Source organism: Bombyx mori, chromosome 23 (assembly GCF_030269925.1).
Source record: "Bombyx mori chromosome 23, ASM3026992v2".
NCBI lineage: Eukaryota > Metazoa > Arthropoda > Insecta > Lepidoptera > Bombycidae > Bombyx > Bombyx mori.
Genome location: NC_085129.1, coordinates 6,234,197 through 6,245,601, shown reverse-complemented (window position 1 = coordinate 6,245,601; position 11,405 = coordinate 6,234,197). Strand labels below are relative to the sequence as shown.

Below are 11,405 nucleotides of genomic sequence, written 5' to 3'. Positions count from 1 at the left end.
GAAGCAGTAATGCGTTTCGGTTTGAAGTGTGGGACAGCCCTTGTAACTAGACTGAGACCTTGGAACTTATCTCAAGGTGGGCGGCGCATTTACGTTATAGATGTCTATGGGCCCCAGTAACCACTTAACACCAGGTGGGCTGCGAGCTCGGCCACTCATCTAAGCAATAAAAAAAAATAGAATCTAAAAGAAAGAATAGGAGTTGAGCTATGTGATGGATAGTAGCCAACGTTGTCTACTTTTCTCTTCTTTTCTCGAATGTGTACAAAAACTTAAGGCAGCAAAAAAAACAAATACATATTATATTAGTATTTCGTTTTTTGCTCACCGTACATTATCAAAGGAAGATCCCTCCTTGTCTCCCGTTTAATTAGTTGCCAGTTGTTATTATTGTTACGGTGAATGTGTCCATAAAAATTACACGTCTTATCATTCTGAGAAATTATTTCATTGTTATTTATTTTACTTGTAAGTGTTCTTACGTTACGAATTAGAAATATGTGTTTAGAGGAAAGTAGTTGTTGTGCTCAACCAGGTCAATCGTATTTTTTTAAACAAGAGCTCATGAAGAAGAAACTGTGCTCATAGACATTACAACAGATACGCATCCTTCAGAGCAATTTGGAATGCATGCCTTCATAGCATAGCAGTAAGTACTTACATAAATTTGCTAATTTTATGAGTTTCATTTTTATTAGTAGATTTAATACTTTTACCGTGCAAGTCATTTGTGAGGCGTCAAAGAAAGCTTGACTATTGTTCCGAATATATTACCGTCCATTCGTACAAATACACCGCATTGCTTATGCTTTTGACCACGGAAACTATTAATCTGGAGAGAGATTAGTTCATACACCTACTTACTATATATGCTATAACTTCTTGTACCACGAAATGTGAGCTTAGAAACAAAAGCAGCAAGTACACCGCTTGGCTTCTTCCTGCGCTTTCCACAGCACTCTTGTAAAGTTCGCTAGTATTCGTTGGAGGCAGGCTTAAGTTAGCAAATGAGTAATATTTCCGGTCACCGCCCTCGTCGAACCCGTCGTTTGTGACGAAGGGCTCGACGAGTGAATTAACCATAGACACAACCCACTGAGTTTCTAGCTGGATCTTCTCAGTGGGTTGCGATTCCGATCTGGTGTTAGATTCTGCGAAGCACTGCTCTTGCTAGGGCCAGTGTTAGCAACACTCCCGGTTAGAGCCCCGTGAGCTCACCTACACGTCAAGGAGAAGCTGAAATAGCCTCTCAAGGCTGTCAAGATAGGAAGAAGAAAAAAAAGCAATATTCTCCGCCACTTTCAAGTAGTAAATTATCTCTTCTTCATCTTCGAGAATATTTATGAAAAACTGGCCTTAATTAAAGTTGCCGAGTTTAAAACGTCCTCCCCCAGTCCCGTCAAGTATTATAATCTTATTCACAAGAGAAACGGAATTAACCTAATTAATTTCTACCATCACATCTCCTTCATTAATATCCATAGCTTCATAGCGCTAACGTCGTGTAAACCTCTAGAGGCGTAACTTGCACTAATCCTCATTGTGGCTACTTCAAACTAACTATTAATCAAGACTATGAGATTCAAGGATCGTTAATATTAGGAGATGTGGCATTTCGAAAATACCTACTTTTGTTAGTCGTAGATCAAAATACTAGGCGTGATTATTTAGTTTAGTAAAAATATGTACATAGTAGCGCTGTAAAAATATCTCTCTATCTTTCAGCCCACAGACGTCCACTAGGTACTGGATATAAGCCTCCCCCAAGTTTCGCCACAACTGTCGGTACTGTGCTGCCTACGTCCCACGGATCCCCGCGAGCCCAATAGTTGGTCGGTCCGCCCTGTGGGACGTCTACCCATGCTTCCAGTACGCATTCGCCATTCGAGAACCTTTAGTAAAAATACATAGGTTATGGAAAATGTTATGGAAAAAGGTAAAGAGACGGAACGTGAACGCATAGCTTGCAATAGCGGTAAAATCTGAACATTGTTGTTCCGAAAATGAAAATGTTGTTAGCTTGATTCATAGGCATCTGTTCTACGATTGCTACCGCCATCGCGCCACCGCATTGTATGTTTGAGTTAAGATAAATAATTTGTTATGTCATATCTTTGTATTTCGATAAGCAAAGTTGTTACCCGAAGAGGGTCGCGCCCCGATGAGGCATAAGGTCCTTTGTGGTCATCTCTAATGCTGTTTACAGTCTCCTTAGTTTCGCTCGGCACTGCAATTAGCAAAACGATCAAAAGACAACGGCGGCTGAGGGGGCAAATGAAATCAACATTGATAAATATATCAAAATAAAAACTTGCACGTCTTCAAGGTTCAAGCTGCGTGGTGGTATTCACGTTGTGACGTCTTCATTGAATTATTGATTAGCCTAAGTCATCTGGTGGTAGGACATTATCAGAGCCAAGGTGCCACTAGGTACCACTACCCTTTCTGCCGTGAAACAGAAAGTGTTTCGATTTGAAGGGCGGGGAAGCCGTTGTACTAAAGAATTGAGACTTAGAATTAATGTCTCAAGATGAACACCGGCATTTATGTTGTTGACGCCTATGGACTCCGTTAGCCAAATAAACACTAGGTGAGAGGTGTGGACTACCGCCTATCTAGTCATAAAAGAAGAATCTAATGATAAATGATTAGGTACTGACGACCATAAGGACCATTCGTTTATTTCGTTCTACCGGTCCCTAAGTTTGTCACCGGATCTTCTCAGTGGGTTAGGTTTCCGATCCGGTAGTAGATTCTGCGAAGCACTGCTCTTGCTAGGCCAAGTGTTAGCAACACTCCCGGTTTGAGCCCCGTGAGCTCACCTACACGTCAAGGCGAAGCTTTTCAGCTTCGCCTAGGCTATTTCTAGCCTCTCAAGGCTATCAGCATAGATAGGAAAAAAAAAGAAAAAAAATGCTTCAACATCAAATACAGCGTAAAAACTATCCCCTAATATAAGATATAAACTCGTTTTTCGTTTGTCACAGTGTGTTGATACTAGAATATTTACAGTAGTATGCTACAGTATATGCTACAGTATGCATCATTCATTACTTGGTGAAGAATCTAAGCCTTGTCTGCAGTTGTCCCAAGTCCCAGATATACTAGGCTGCACTAAAAGTATCGGGAATGGAATATTTCCACTGTTCCTGTCATATTAAAATCTTTTTAATTGAAAACTCCTTGGTTTTAAAAATCGAACACCATTTATTTATTTAAAAAAAGATTCTCGGTCTTGTCACGAGGTTTTGTCAAATTTGTTTAGTCGTTGAGAAAATGGAATTGACTCGAGAAAATTCAAGAGCGATGATTTATTATGACTTTCGAAGTGGTTTAACACAAAAACAGTGTGTTGACCGGATGATTTCTGCATTTGGTGATGAAGCCCCATCCAAAACCACAGTTTATCGCTGGTTTGCTGAGTTTCAACGTGGACGTGTCAAGCTCAGTGATGATCCCCGTCAAGGTCGTCCAAAAACTGCAGTCACCCAAGAAAACGTTGATGCTGTGAGTAAGCTGATTGAGGAAGATCGACATGTGACATACCGCGAAATTCAGGCAACTTTAGACATTGGCATGAGTCAAATACAAATAATCTTGCATGAACAATTAGGTGTAAAAAAGTTGTTTTCCCGATGGATACCGCATTCGCTCTGTGAAGAGCAAAAAGCGGCTCGCGTTACTTGGTGCGTCAGAACTCTCGAAAGATTCCACGCAGGATCCTCAAATGCTGTATACAACATTGTATCAGGTTCGTCACCTGATACAATGTTGCCACAGGTCGTTTCTGAACTCTGTAAAGAGAAGTGCAACCTCCGCATCATCCTCCATCACGACAATGCGAGTTCTCACACCGCGCACAGAACAAAAGAGTTTTTAGAGCAAGAAAACATAGAATTATTAGATCATCCGCCGTACAGCCCCGACCTAAGCCCTAATGATTTCTATACTTTCCCTAAAATAAAGAATAAATTGCGTGGACAGAGATTTTCATCACCTGAAGAAGCTGTGGACGCCTACAAAACGGCCATTTTGGAGACCCCAACTTCCGAATGGAATGGTTGCTTCAATGATTGGTTCCATCGTATGGAAAAATGTGTCAAATTTCGCGGAGAGTACTTCGAAAAGCAATAAATATATTTTTAATTAGTAATGTTGTGTCACTTCATTAATTCCCGAAATTTTCAGTGCCGCCCTCGTAATTGAATATGCAATTTCGAAAAGGGCACATGAGTCGTCTATTATCAAAGGTGGCAATCTGTACATTTGGACAAAAAAAATTTATTGATATGTCAATACAGATTTATTTGAATATAATCGTCTCCTTCAAAGAATACGGTTCAAAACCTGCATTAAATAAAGGTTAATAGTTAACCTGTTATTTATCTAAGATGTCGTTCCGAAGAGGTTTGTGACTGCCAATGGAATACAAAGTCATTAATTCGTTTTTCTGATTTACCAATCATTGTCCAAAAGTCAGATTGCCGCCTTTGATAATAGTCGACTCACATGTCGTATATTTTGTCAAATACGTTTTTTCATACATGTAGTTTTTGAGTTTATACATGTAGTTAACCTACACCCGTTTTATAATAATTCCAGTAATTTTCAATCGCTAATTAATACTAAAATATATCTCAAAAGTTAATATTTTAAATTTTACACTGCTTTAGAAAATAATCAGTTTATTTCATTTCCTGAAAATTTTACATTTTCAGAGATGTGCCCTTTTCGAAATTGTAAATTCAATTAAAATTAGACGTAAAATAAAGAGTTATTTTATTTTGTTTACAGCGACATCTATAAAATCATAGAAGAACTACGTGTTGAAGTGCACACAAACCCGGTTGCTTCATAATTAATGTTACCTTAATTTGTACGCCATCTGTGCTATTTTACATGAAGCTTTAGCATTAAATTCTTTGTTCGTTAAACTTTTAAAAGTTAAATAAATTGAAAGAGAGCAGTAATTTGTTTTTGTGAACAAAAAGAGATGGCGCTGAGCTAAAGATGTTTTGAAAAAAATTCTGCTTGAAATTAATACTCAAAATATGTACCCCTTCTTGAATTTCTATTAAAATTTAACTTAAAATATTTGTGGACCTTGGTTTTTATCAACAAAGACGATGTACCTAGTAATTCATAATATTACGTTTAAGTAAAAATTTTCAAATGCGGCTTTATCAGCAGGAAAGGTTAATAAATATTATTTAATCTCGAAGAAGGTCAATAAAAATAAAATAAGAAATCAATGGCTTAATATTTTTTATTGTTCTGAATTTGAAAATGGCTGTAAATCAAACATTAACACAGTTCCCACAGTCAACTCGTAGTTCCTGCACCAATACAAAGATGGCACTATTTACAATAAAATTAAGCCAGATCCTTCAAAATTAGCTACACAATTGAAAAAAAATATGTTCTTTTTATAGTTGAAAGAGAATATAATAATATTATGTATATAAATTGAGTATGTTCTATTTTTTTATTGCAATAAAAAATGGAAAATTTATTTCGAAGATTTTTTTTCTACCTAATCTGACTTGAGAGGCTATGTCAGCGTAGCCCTGACAAGTAGGTGAGCTAACGGGGCTCAAATCTGACCACGTTGCTAACACCAAGAGCAGTGCTTAGGAGAATCTACCACCGAATCGGAAACGCGGCCCACTGAGAGGATCCGACGAGAAATTCAATGGACTGTGTCTATGGGTTAATTTACTCGACGAGCCCTTCGTCGCAAGCGACGGTTCGACGAGAACGATGACCGATGCTTGAGTTTTTAACATTAAATACGTCACGCAACAATAATTATAAGCTTATATTGGAATGTCAACAAGTTTCAACTACAACAACAACTGCTAATCAGTGTGCTTAGTGCGAGTTTGTTAAGTTTGTAAACGTACGAAAACGTTCCAACTCCATACAAATTTGAGTTAACTTTTACGCTATCGAGAACGTTAAAAAAAATGTGTGCGTGTACTAGTGTACACACGTAAGAAGTGAAACTTCTTTATGGCCTTATTTTTCGAAAAATTATCTACATGCAACTTTCTAGAAATTGGTTAAATAAAGTTAAATTAGATAAAGTTTAAACAAAAGGATTTTATTATCATAGACATGAATACAAAAAAGTTAAATTAGATAAAGTTTAAACAAAAGGATTTTATTATCATAGACATGAATACAAAAAAGATGGCGCGTAACGGAAAAATGTGACGCGTAACCGAAAAATGTGACGGTAATTTTTTTTCCAACGCCGATAAAGAAGTTTCACTTCAAAAAACTCGCACTAAGCACACTGTACCAATGGCTTTTACTAGAAAATAGTTAACATTGTTAAGAAATTAGTCTTGATGTGACGGATCTAAAGTTTAAAATAAAATCAAAATGTCTAGTAACGAAAATGTAAAAAAAAAAAAAAATTGCAATTTAAAAAAAAATAGTTGGTAATAATATGTTTGTAGCAGTTGGTTGTACTACTAATTCAACAATAAAATTAATATATCTTATCTTATATCTATTACCTATTTAATTTATCTGTTTGTAATGCAGACAAGTAAAATACTCATATAGGGCTTAACAGTGTTCATTAATCGAGCACACCGTGACAGATCAGCTTTCGGCGGGATATTGTTTGTGTACTAACCGATCGTGTGTCTACATTCTACAACATAGCGTTTCGACCCTATCAGGGTTGGCAGTTAACGCTTCCCTAAAACGTTGACGGTAATTCGTTACGCACACCCAGGGCAGCATTTAAATTATATTGATAAATTTAATAAATTTAATACATTGTAACTATACTTGAGAACTTAGAACTTATATCTCAAGAAGGGTGGCGCATTTACGTTGTAGATGTCTATGGGCTCCAGTAGCCATTTAACACCAGGTGGGCTATGAGCTCGTCCAGCGTTCCAAACAATAAAAAAAAACGTGTGGCACTCGGGAACTGCCGCGCTAAAGCTATTGCATAGCATTTTTTATCAACTTATGCAATTATAATTAGACAATGATAATTTAATATTAAAACAATAATAAAACAAGACCACGCTATATCAGACATTAATAAAAGCAAAACCTTAACTGTCCCCTTCACACTCATAAGCTAGACCGCGCGAGAGAGAGATGGGCAGACTTTTCATGACGCGCATGCAGTGTGACGTCACGCCACGCGCTTATTCACAAACACTACACAAGCGCGACGTGTCAATGTGTTGAACGCGAGCTACATGGTTGGCGGAGTGAGGGGTGTAAGGTTTTTTTCGTTACGGAATTCATGATTCTGCTCTCAAGCCGCGCTCAAGACCCGCGATAAAATCTATGCAATAGCCTAAAAAAGATAAATCATTGAATTGGAAATCATTATATTAAAATTGGTCCACAAGAATACTATTCGGAAAGCATATTGTTTTAATGTATTTATAAAGCGTAAGCGTAATAATAGCTTTAATTATTATTTTTGACGTTTCTTCGCTATTAGCCTAAGCTACGCCCGGACGGGTAGGTGAGCTCACGGGCTCAACCTGAGGTAATTTGCTAACACTAGCCCTAGCAAGAGCAGTCCTTTACAGAATCTACCACCGGATCGGAATCGCGACCCACTGAGAAGATCCGGGGAGAAACTCAGTGTTTTGCTTTTACTATACGAAACGCATCAGCCGCGCGACACGCGAACACTGAAGACAATACCATATCGGATATCTGGGTAATGTGGAACATAATGGGTGAGTCATTAAAATATCACACACGAGTCCGCTTCTTATTCTGATAATATTGAAAAGGTCATCTGATGACATTCAGCTTAACTATACGATAAATCTTTTTCACATTAATAAACTCAATGACTGGTCATACGAGTACCTTATGTGTTATAGAGACCAACGCGTGATTTATATCAGTTATCAAATGGCCAGTCTTGGAAAAAAAAATTGTATAAATACAAATTACATAGTAAGTGGACGACATAATATGAGGCCGTTAGCGCAAAAGTGTCCTAGCCCACAATGTTTCATAATCATGTTTATAATTATGTATATATTGCAATTTTTTTTAAATATATTAAATTTTGATGCAAAACCGGCCTATCCACAGTTTCACCCGTAGATAGCAGATGGCTTTGTAAACATTATTTTTGAGCGTATTGTTTTTTTGCGTACTCAAATTCAAATTCATGAAAACTTTCATTGCTCCATAATAACTATCGTAAGCTTGGGCCACTTTTGCGCTGACGGCCTCATAATACGTATTTGATCTTCAAGATACAAAAATTTTGATATCAAATATTAAATGTTATCTTACCTTCCAAACTTGCTTTTCCGTACTATTAAATAAAGAACAGTAGGCAACAAATCGCCTGATACTCTACCTAACTACATCTATAAAGTATAAAGCACGCAATACAAATTGATTGATTTACTTGAGTCTATTTGTTTTTACCTACGATTCTAATGACACGACTTTCTTCTTTTTTGCATGGCAATGAGATTCTTGCGATGCCATTGTGACCAGTATCGAATTTACAAAAATCTTCAATTATTAATTAGCTTCTTCTTTTTCTCCACCTTATTCCACTAGGTAGGGTCGGCACAGCTAATTTTTATCTTCCATTTTCTTCTATCAGCCGTCATCTCAACACTCACTCCTCTCTCTCTCATATCGTCATTCACACACGTCCCCCTTTACCTTGCACGTACCATTTCCATACATCTCTTAGTCACGTGTATGTACATACATATTCTTTTATATGAAAAACTCTCTATGGCGAAATGAGATGAAATTGATTTATTTGAGACTGTAATCAATTGCGATAAAATTAAATGAAACGTGATGGGATGGAATAATTAAAAGGGTGGTTATTAATTGAGATTACACTGGACTTTTTGGAAAACTGGACAAGCCACTTGCATAGGCTTTATTTCATTTACTTATACTCGTGTACTTTTATAGATGCTAAACGGATAATGGGCCATAATCATTATACGTTTAAACATTAAGAAATACTAAATCATCAAATTAAAACAATGAACACAACTTCGTTCATCGCGTTCCGACGAGCAAGTCCAGTGACGCAGTTCAGTTATGCGATTTAAATAGTTTTTAGCCTATTCCTAGCTTACATGGGCCAATAATAGTTTCTTTTATACAAGTCTCGTTCGTTATTATCACGCAATTCTTCTGAGAATCTGTTTAATTTTATTCCTATACACTTTCAAGTTCGTTTAATTTACAAATTTTTTCATCTAAAAAGACATAGCTTTGACTTAATAATAAAAAAAACGTTTAGCTGCATGTACTTTGCCTTTGCCAGTCCAAATGGAAAAAATAACTAAACTGATTTAAAATATTCGAAGCCTCCCTAAATACGTGCCAGCATTGTCTGGCATTCTGTCTGCAACCCTTTGTAATCTTATCACATTAGTTATAAGGTAAAAGCCGTTGTATAGCCCAAGAGCAGGGGATGTGTTACCACTTGGCATGCGTGTGGGGCTGTTTCGAGCTATGCCACGCTTTGTCAACAGCATCTGATCGGGTTAGTAGGAATTTTCGTGGAGATGAGCATTTTATTTTGGAACGAAGTTCCTTATGGGACGATGCGGAGGGGTACCCTAGCCGGGAAAAAACGTCCGTAACGTAAGATTTTGATTAGTAATGCACGCATTGTACGACTTAACTTTGTAATAACGTACAAAAAATAAAAATAAAATTTATTATATATTTTTTATAAATCATTGTGAATAAAATAAAGTTGACAACTTTGTAAAGTAGTTTATTTATTTATTTTATCAATAAAAAAATCATAATAAAAAATGTATACCCGAATAATTATTTTCTTTATACCTCCAACAGAATTTAAAATTAATATTTTTATAACAAGAAACTTCGTTCCTATCCGGTGTCCCATGACACCACACATCTTGTTTGTTGCTTAGGTGGGTGGACGAGCTCACAGCCCACCTGGTGTTAAGTGGAGCCCATAGACATCTACAACGTAAATGCGCCACTCACCTTGAGATATAAGTTGTATGATCTCAAGTATAGTTACAACGGCTACCCCACCCTTCAAACCGAAACGCATTACTGCTTCACGGCAGAAATAGGCAGGGTGGTGGACTACCTGCGCGGACTCACAAGAGGTCCTGCCACCAGTAATTTTATTAATCAATTTCAGCAAGCTTAGTGAGCTGCTAAAGTATATTTAAAACATAGCCTCATCATGAATCACAATCATACTAAAATATGTAGAATTTGGTAATATTATTTATTACCTACATATTGATTGGTAACAAAATAAATATCTAATGTTTGATAAACGTCAAAGCAAAAACTTGGTATAAATGATTTAAAAAACCTATATGAAAAAATTACCAACTGAAGTGCAATACAGATAGTACATGCTTCTCGGAGACCATTAATACAAAGCCACATTTTCATCTATATCAATAATAAAGAAAGAATCAAACCAACGTTAGCCTCGGGCTAGACACGTGGCGCCGACAATTCTCAGTGGCTTGCCTCCATTATTTACACTCGAAAAAATAATCAAAAAGTGAAATATTATTTTTCCTCGGCTAGTTCCCTCGCGTGATATCCGATAGATAACGCTAATATTTTACAGAAACGTACGAGCCGCGCAAATGAGTGACGTGAACGATTGATGAGCCACCGCTTGTTATTTGAAAAAGCGCGGCTCCATTTCCTCCATTCCACCGAAGTTATATATCATTGGAAACGTCAACAGAGAAGAAAATTAAAGTCAATAAGAGGCCGTAATAAGCCGGCTGTTATAGAACGCGTTTATCCGGAGTGGAGGGGTGGAAAGAATTGGCCAATTTGTCAACTGACTAAACTGGTGCTAAGTGCCGTTTCATTGTTTCCTACCTTCGTTTTTTTTTTAATATTCCTCCGTCACTTTTCAATAAGAGCTTCGCCTTGATATAACTGGTGTTTATATTCGGGTTAATCTGTTATTCAACGCGAACATTTTTGTCCGTCAGAACGGAGATACCTTAAAGGGGCTTGGTTCTGACGTTTTAGAAATATACGTGAAAGAATTTTCAAGCAAAATTTATCTCGTTATACGAGGTTTTACGAAATGGGCATTTCAATGTTATTTCCTTGATTTTTTATCACGAATATATAGTACATACTCTAATATATTTGATTCGGAACATTGAAATTAATGTAAAAAAGAATAATAAAAAAATTAATCGATGTGGCGAAGTCTCAGAACCAATGGTTAATGAAAAATCTTATATATACCATCGGGATTTAGCAAATTAGATAACCTTTTGTAAGTTACTTAGAATTAATTAGAGTAAAATAAAATAAATTTCGTCGTTGGAAATCGTGAATTATATTTATCACAAAAAGCTGTAAACAAACTTCTGTACCAGAGTCCGGAATAC

The 11,405-nt window shown here is 36.7% G+C and overlaps 1 long non-coding RNA gene across 1 annotated transcript; it reads left to right on the top strand.

The window, feature by feature from the left end:
- The first annotated feature begins 372 nt into the window (after positions 1-372).
- Positions 373-5,512, top strand: LOC101738596 (uncharacterized). The gene is made up of 3 exons (XR_209550.5): positions 373-649; positions 1,726-1,936; positions 4,795-5,512. It is a non-coding gene; the product is annotated as an uncharacterized LOC101738596 (long non-coding RNA).
- Positions 5,513-11,405: the final 5,893 nt, after the last annotated feature.